At 46.6% G+C, this 8,564-nt stretch overlaps 1 protein-coding gene across 12 annotated transcripts in view; it reads left to right on the top strand.

Moving 5' to 3' along the window:
- The first annotated feature begins 1,393 nt into the window (after window positions 1-1,393).
- The window catches only part of GAPVD1 (GTPase activating protein and VPS9 domains 1), a 110,657-nt gene continuing 103,486 nt past the window's right edge, over window positions 1,394-8,564 (top strand). For 10 of the 12 annotated variants that reach the window (XM_050760542.1, XM_050760545.1, XM_050760546.1 and 7 more), the window contains exon 1: window positions 1,407-1,559. The gene's annotated coding sequence lies outside the window, so the exon portion shown is untranslated. Of the gene's footprint in view, window positions 1,560-8,564 lie in introns of all 12 variants that reach the window. The other 2 variants (XM_050760540.1, XM_050760539.1) reach the window with 1 other exon arrangement.

Raw genomic sequence — 8,564 nt, 5'->3', positions numbered from 1 at the left:
GGCTGATCTTGAACTTCTAGGCTCAAGCAATCCTCCTGTCTTGGCCTCGCAAAGTGCTGGGATTACAGGCATGTGCCACCATGCCCCTAAAGGGGACACATCAAGGGAGGTGAGTAGATGGAAAGCAGTTTGATTTGAAATAGCTGGGGAAATGATTATTACTTTTTTCCTTTTTTTGTCGGGAGACTCCCGGTGTTGGTGGATATAATCATTGTTTTCAATTTTTTGAAGAGCTGTCAAGTGGAAGACATTCTGTATTGCTCCAGGCAGCATAACTACCAGCAATGGAAGGAAATAAAGGGAAACAGATTTCAGCTCAGCAGGAGGCAGAACTTTCTAACATTTAGAGCTGTCCAACAGTGGAGCAGGCTGCATTACTTGAGGGAGTGAGCTCCCTGAAATTTGAACTGTTGAACAAGATGACCATCTGGCTGAATGTACAAGAGGGAATTCCTGCCTGGGCGGCAGTTGCACTAGTGACCTTTAAGGAGGTATCTTCCAATTCTAAGGTTTCTAGACTGTTTAACTCAGCTAACTTGACCTCTGAGTTATGCTGTTAAAAAAATTATTAGACAGCTCATCTATTGACTTACTTTAAATAACTGCATGGTCAAGTTTACGATAAGATTTTAGAAACTGAGAAGTGGGAAAGCAGGTTTAATACTTAAAATCCAGATACCATCCAAACCAATTAATTAATGGCACTTTGAACAAAAGGGAAGGGAGGGGCCGGGAGCGGTGGCTCACGCATGTAATCCCAGCACTTTGGGAGGGTGAGGTGGGCGGATCACGAGGTCAGGAGATCGAGACCATCCTCGCTAACACGGTGAAACCCAGTCTCTACTAAAAATCAAAAAATTAGCTGGGCGTGGTGGCGGGTGCCTGTAGTCCCAGAGACTCGGGAGACTGAGGCAGGAGAATGGCGTGAACCCGGGAGGCGGAGCTTGCAGTGAGCCGAGATCGCACCACTGCACTCCAGCCTGGGCGACAGAGCGAGACTCCGTCTCTAAAAAAAAAAAAAAAAGGAAGGGAGGTTTGTGAGTGGTGTGTGCGTGTGTGTGAGAGAGAAAGAGAGAGAGACGAGAGAAACAGAGAGTCATTCTTTCGAATAATGTGTCCTGGGCAACTGAGCGTTGTCACAGAAAGCATAAAACGCTCTACAGTTTTGCTTTACACATAATTGCTCAGTCGGATTCTTCACTTCCAGCATTACTGCAGGCGGAAACCAGGGCTCAGGCCTGGTAAACAACCTTCCGGAAGACGATTCTGGACCCGGACACCCACTACCGCCTCAGCGGGCAGCTGACCTAGGGCTGCCTAAGGAGGAAGTGGGAGCCCCCGGCCTCCCGGGCGGAACTACCGCTCCCAGGGGCGCCCGCGGCGCCGCGCACGCGCGCTGGCGTGGCGGCAGCGCCGCTGCAGGACGCAGGGAAGCCAACAGGCGAGTGGCGAAGGTGGCGGCAGCGGCGGCGGGGGCAGTCACCGGCGAGGGCGACGGCTTCGAGGCCGAGTGGCGGTCCGGCAGAGTCCTCCGTGTCTTCATCCGCATGAGCCCCTTGGTGAGCGCGCGTCCCGATTTAGCCCGCGCGCGGTGCGCCGCTCCCTGCCTAGCGGCCGGCTTGCTCCGGCCTAGGGCCGCAGCCTGCCTCTGACGGCCGGGCCGTCCGGTCCAACTGACCCCGGGGTCCCGGGACCTTCCCGTCAGTGTCGGGCGAGGTGGGGGTTGGGGGACACTGGGTTAGGCCCAGGGGAGAAATGTGGCGGCGCGCAGGAGCCAGGGCGGCCTGGGGCTAAGGAGAGGGAGAGGCGCGTGGGGGATGGGATGGGAAGGGACTGGGGGACCGCCGAGCGGTCTCGGGTGGGGGCCAGAGACTAGAGGCCCGGCAGGTAGGGAACTGAGTATAGGAGGCGAGAACGAAATGGAATGTCTTTTGAGTGTCGCTGATAAAGATGTCGTGCTGCGGGGAAGCTTGACAAGCTGGACACACGGGTCTAGGGGCAGCCCACCTACCACAGACACTCACCATACTTGGCATCTTTCCTCTTGCTGTCGGAGGTCTGAAAGTGAGGTAGCTGTTGGTTATTTCCATCCCTTTCAACTTCACCTTTTATTGACTGGCAAAATTGTAATGGGTGCTGGCTAGGCAAACCACAGAAGTACACACAGGGTTCTGTGTATAAATGTGCATAAAAACAGGGAGACATAGTGATAGGTTCAGATGAGAACTAGGTCAAAGGAGGAATCAGTGTTTTTATTTTTAAATTTATGACGAAAATAAGTTCTGAGCAGGACTTTGAACTAGAGAGGGGTTTTAAACTGGAGTTCATTGACGGATAGAATTAGAAGGGTCCTTTCACTAGGATGATAAAATGACATCATTATTTTTATTGACTGCTATCTGAAACTTATTATTTCCTTCAGTTGTGAATGTGGACAACAAGCCAGAGTAGAATTAGCAACGCTTATGACTTTGTCATCAATAAAAATTACGGATATTTTTGTATCATATTTACAGTTGCAGACAGCTCAGAATATCATTTATGGTTATCACTTCTTTGAATTTCTGGTGTTACTAGACCCGCCGTTAAGACCTTGTTATTTAATGTGATAATAAGGCTGTACATATATTATTACCATATTAGTTTGTTAAGTTGTGTTGCTAATATTTCTGTATACTTGGCTTCCCTTGCAATCACATGTATTTAATTATGCATTTAAAAGAAATCTGAGAACGGGACCATAGGCTTCACCAGACTGCCAATGAGGTCCATGCACAAAAAGATTAAGAACTCCTAAAATACTATAGGGGGCTGAGGCGGGCGGATCACTGAGGTCAAGAGATGGAGACCATCATGGCCAACATGGTGAAACCCATCTCTACTAAAAATACAAAAATTAGTTGGGTGTGGTGGCCTGTGCCTGTAGTCCCAGCTACTCGGGAGGCTGAGGCAAGAGAATCGCTTGAGCCTGGTAGGTGGAGGTTGCAGTGAGCCGAGATCACGCCACTGCACTCCAGCTTGTCGACAGAGTGAGACTCCGTCTCAAAAAACAACAACAACAAAAAAAACCCTCCTGAAATAGAAGTTTTTTTGAATCTATAAGTCTACTTAGAAGAACATCTGAGTCATTAAAGTCAGACAGGATGACAGTGTAGACGAAAGAGAATTTCATAATCAGGGAGATAAAAGATTTGGATGGGATCAGAGTAGCCTTTTTTATTTTTGGTTTTGAGATGGAGTCTGGCTCTGTTGCCCAGGCTGGAGTGCAGTGGCGTGATCTCCGCTCACTGCAACCTCAGCCTCCCGGGTTCAAGTGATTCTCGTGCCTCAGCTTCCTGAGTAGCTGGGACTACAGGCACCCACCACCACGCCCAGATAATTTTTATATTTTTAGTAGAGGCAAAGTTTCACCATGTTGGTAAGGCTGGTCTCAAAGTCCTGACCTCAGGTGATCTGCCTGCCTCGGACTCCCAGAGTGCTGGGATTACTGATGTGAGCCGCCGCATCCTGCCCAGAGTAGTCATTTTGAAAGAACAGACCATAGATGTTTCATTCAGGGTAATGGGGAGTGAACAAAATAATTGGAAGAAGAAAGGGAAGTGAATATGTTGGCCTTTAATTTTTGTATTAAGGCACCTCCCCAGTTCCAAGTGATTGCAGCTCTGTAAGCTCTGATGTTCTGATGTAACCCTGTGAAAAGAAATTTTACTGTTTGCTGGTTTTCTTTAAATCATGGAGGTGGAATTTTGTTTTTTTGGGACGGAGTTTCACTCTTGTTGGCCAGGCTGGAGTGCAATGATGTGATCTCGGCTCACTGCAACCTCTGCCTCCTGGGTTCAAGCAATTCTCATGCTTCAGCCTCCTGAGTAGCTGGGATTACAGGAGCGCGCCACCACGCCCAGCTAATTTTTGTATTTTTAGTAGAGACGGGGTTTTGCCATGTTGACCAGTCTGGTCTCAAACTCCTGACTTTGTGATCTGCTCACCTCGGCCTCCCAAAGTGCTGGGATTACGGGCGTGAGCCACCGTGCCTGGCCCTAATTTTTCTATCTTTAAATGAAAAACAGGAGAATCTCTCTTGAAATATATTTTTTGGGCCAGGCATGGTGCTCATGCCTGTAATCCCAGCACTTTGGGAAGCCGAGGTGGGTGGATCACCTGAGGTCAGGAGTTCGAGACCAGTCTGGCCAACATGGTGAAACCCTGTCTCTACTAAAAATACAAAAATTATCTGAACGTAGTGGCGGGCACCTGTAATCCCAGCTACTTAGGAGGCCGAGGCAGGAGAATTGCTTGAACCCAGGTGGCGGATGTTGCAGTGAGCCGAGATTGTGCCATTGCACCCCGGCCTGGGCTACAAGAGCAAAACTCCATATCAAAAAAAAAAAAAAAAAAAAAAGTGTGGGCGTGGTGGCTCATGCCTGTAATCATCCCAGCACTTTGGGAGGCCAAGGTGGGTGGATCACGAAGTCAGGAGTTCAAAACCAACCTGGCCAAGATGGTGAAACCCCATCTCTACTAAAGCTACAAAAATTAGCCAGGTGCCTTGATGGGTGCCTGTAATCCTAGCTAGTTGGGAGGCTGAGGCGGGAGAATCGCTTGAACCTGGGTGGCAGAGGTTGCAGTGAGCCGACATCGTGCCACTGGGAGACAGAGTAAGACTCTGCCTCAAAAAGAAAAAAAAAAAACGAAAAACAAAAACAAAAAACCCCAAAGCCATTTTACTCTTGCTATTAACTTTCTTTTCATATGTGATAGAAAGTAGAGATACTATAGAGTTGAAAAGTTGGTAAGTCATTTTCTTGAAATTCGTTTTCAAATTCTTATTTGCTTCATTTTGGCATTTGCCTTCTCAGTGACAAATCTCTCTTAACATTTTCTTCAGACTGTGTGTGGCTTGAAATTTTTACCTGTTTGTAAACAACCTGTCAACATCTTGTAGGAGATTTTTTTTCCCCTCTAAAATAATAGCAATAATAGAAAACCACTACAGTACCCTTTTTCTGGATAAAATGAAGGGGGAGTATGAAAAGGTGGATAGAACTTTTTATGAAGCAGATAATTGGTACTGGAACAGTTTATGTTGAGTTGAACACACCATATTGCAAGTCACTGCCTTGAAGAGATCTTCCCTGTCACTTTCTGCGTCCTTACATCACTCTCTTTGTCATTCTTTGTCCTCTTCCCCTTTATTTTCTTTATAGCGTGCTGCTATCTCTTATTATGTCGCTTGTACGTATATTTATAGAGTATTTTAATCTTTTTCTTTTCTTCCTTGAATGTTAGCTTCATGACAATAGAGACTTTGTCTTCACTGCTGTTCCAGAATAGTGGATGGCACACAATAGGTGCTAAGTAAATACTTGCTGATTAAATAAATGAATGGATGAGTTTATAGAAGCTAAGTATTTTATTTCTAAGAATAAAGCACATCCATTTAAAATCTTGCAAATCGTATTATACATACTGGGTTGAATTTCATCTTATGTTTTTCATCTTACTTTTTTTTTTTTTTTGAGATGGAGTCTTGCTCTGTCACCCAGGCTGGAGTGCAGTGGCACGATCTCAGCTTACTGCAACCTCTGCCTCCTGGGTTCAAGTGATTCTCCTGCCTCAGCCTCCCCAGTAGCTGGGACTACAGGTGCCTGCCACCATACCTGGCTAATTTTTGCATTTTTAGTAGGAAGCAGGTTTCACCATGTTGGTCAGGCTGGCTTTGAACTTCCTGACCTCAAGTGATCCACCTGCCTCAGCCCCCCAAAGTGCTGGGATTACAGGAGTGAGCCACCATGCCTGGCCATCTTACATTTTTTTAAATACAGAAAATTATTTCCCAGCACTATGTTGTGCTTTTGTGAGCATTTGGTTTCATTTGGGGACTAATCATTCTTGGTACATGCTGCCATGTAGGTTTGATTATTCTTCACTTTGTATGATGTAATAAAAGGGAGAATCTGTAGGTGAAGTTCTTGTTTTGCTTAGGTTCTTTTACCTTTTACTGTGTGATCCTAGATTGTTTTATTTCTCCTCATTCTTCTTCCTTCTTTCTTCCTTCTTTTTTTTTTTTTTTGAAACAAGGTCTTGCTGCATTGCTTAGGCTGGACTTGAACTCCTGGACTCAAGTGATCGTCCTGCCTCAGCCTTACCAAGTAGCTAGGACTATAGGTAGGCACCATCACGCCTGGCATTGTTTCTTTTTGTTTTCTTTTTTTTTTTTGAGAGGGAGTCTCACTTTGTCTCCCAGGCTGGAGTGCAGTGGCATGATCTCGGCTCACTGAAACCTTTGCCTCCCGGGTTCCAGCGATTCTCCTGCCTCAGTCTCCCTCCTGGGCTGGGACTACAGGCAGGTGCCATGACGGCCGGCTAATTTTTGTATTTTTTAGTAGAGACGGGATTTCATCATATTGGCCAGGCTGATCTTGAACTCCTGACCTCGTGATCTGCCCGCCTTGGCCCCCCAAAGTGCTGGGATTACAGGCATGAGCCACTGTGTCCAGCTGCATTGTTTCTTAATTGCTCTCTTATTCAGTATGTTGAGGGCCACAAATTTGCTTCTGTCAAAATGAAAGCAAAGGAGCTCTAGAAAGCGATATTGGTGCTAGAATTAGCACTGAATTACAATCAGTGTAACTGATTAGTAATCAAGGAAGTGAAAGCCAAAATAAGTGAAAATATGTTTTTCACATCAGATTTATAAAAAAAAAATTTCATGTCTGGGCTGGGTGCAGTGTCTCACACCTGTAATCCCAGCACTTTGGGAGGCCGAGGTGGGCGGATCACCTGAGGTCAAGAGTTTGAGACCAACCCGGCCAACATGGTGAAAGCCCGTCTCTACTAAAAATATAAAAATTAGCCGGGCGTGGTGGCACATGTCTGTAATCCCAGCTACTTGGGAGGCTAAGGCAGGAGAATCCCTTGAACCCGGGAGGCTGAGGTTGCGGTGAGCTGAGATCGCACCACTGTACTCCAGCCTGGGCAACAGAGTGAGACTCCACCTCAAAAAAAAAAAAAAAAATTTCATGTCTGACAATATCAGATATTGGTGAAGATGTGGCAAAAATGGTAATTTTGGAAACTACTGGCCAGGCGTGGTAGCTCCTGCCTGTAATTTTAGCACTTTTGGAGGTTGAGGGCCACTTGAGACCAGGAACTGGGGAGTTCAAGAACAGCCTGGGCAACAAAGTGAGAACCCCCATCTTTATTAAAAAAGAAAATATTTATAAAAAATTAAAAAAAAAGAAACTGCTACCAGTTACTGTTGGGAGGAGGAAAAACTGTTGGTTAAGCGTAAACTGTTACAGCTGCTTTTGGAGACAGTATTTGCAGCAAATACTGTCAAAGTTGAAAGTAAGCATACTCTATAATTTCATGTCTATAAGGGAATACGAATGGGAGGTAGTGGCAAAGGGGATGATATCTACAATTTTTTTTTTTTTTTTTTTAGACGGAGTCTCACTCTGTCGCCCAGGCTGGAGTGCAGTGGCGCGATCTCGGCTCACTGCAAGCTCCACCTCCCGGATTCACGCCATTCTCCTGCCTCAGCCTCCCGAGTAGCTGGGACTACAGGCGCCCGCCACCACGCCCAGCTAATTTCTTTTTTTTTTTTTTTTTTTTGAGACGGAGTCTCGCTCTGTCACCCAGGCTGGAGTGCGGTGGCCGGATCTCAGCTCACTGCAAGCTCCGCCTCCCGGGTTCACGCCATTCTCCTGCCTCAGCCTCCCGAGTAGCTGGGACTATAGGCGCCCGCCACCTCACCCGGCTAGTTTTTTGTATTTTTTAGTAGAGACGGGGTTTCACCGTGTTAGCCAGGATGGTCTCGATCTCCTGACCTCGTGATCCACCCGTCTCGGCCTCCCAAAGTGCTGGGATTACAGGCGTGAGCCACCGCGCCCGGCTAATTTCTTGTATTTTTTAGTAGAGACGGGGTTTCACCATGTTGGCCAGGATAGTCTTGATCTCCTGACCTCGTGAGCCACCTGCCTCGGCCTCTCAAAGTGCTGGGATTACAGGCGTGAGCCACCGCGCCCAGCCCGATAGCTATAATTTTCTTTTTTTGAGGCTAGACACAACTGTGACAATTAACAGTTAATTCTGGGAGGCAGAATATACGTGCTAAATTATTATTTGTATCTTTCCCTATTTTCTACTGTTTTTTTTTTTTCTTTTTGTTTTTTTTTTTTGAGATAGAGTCTTGCTCTGTGGTCCAGGCTGGAGTGCAGTGGCGCCATCTCAAGTCACTGCAACTTCCCCCTCCTGGGTTCAAGAGATACTCCTGCCTCAGCCTCCTGAGTAGCTGGTACTACGGGCACGTGCCACCACACCTGCCTAGTTTTTTGTATTTTTAGTAGAGATGGGGTTTCACCATGTTGGCAAGCCTGGTCTTGAACTCCTGACCTAAAGTGATCCGCCTGCCTTGGCCTCCCAAAGGGTTGGGGTTACAGGCATGAGCCACTGAACCCAGCAGGTTTTGTTTTTTTGTAATCCATAACTTTTAAATATTATTTTTGCAACTCTTTGAAAAATTGTAAGCCTACAGAAGAGTTGTTCAGCAAACATTCATCTAT

Source organism: Macaca thibetana, chromosome 15 (assembly GCF_024542745.1).
Source record: "Macaca thibetana thibetana isolate TM-01 chromosome 15, ASM2454274v1, whole genome shotgun sequence".
In the NCBI taxonomy this organism is placed as follows: Eukaryota; Metazoa; Chordata; class Mammalia; order Primates; family Cercopithecidae; genus Macaca; species Macaca thibetana.
Note: the sequence above shows the minus strand (reverse complement) of the source record. Positions and strands in the feature narration are given on the sequence as shown.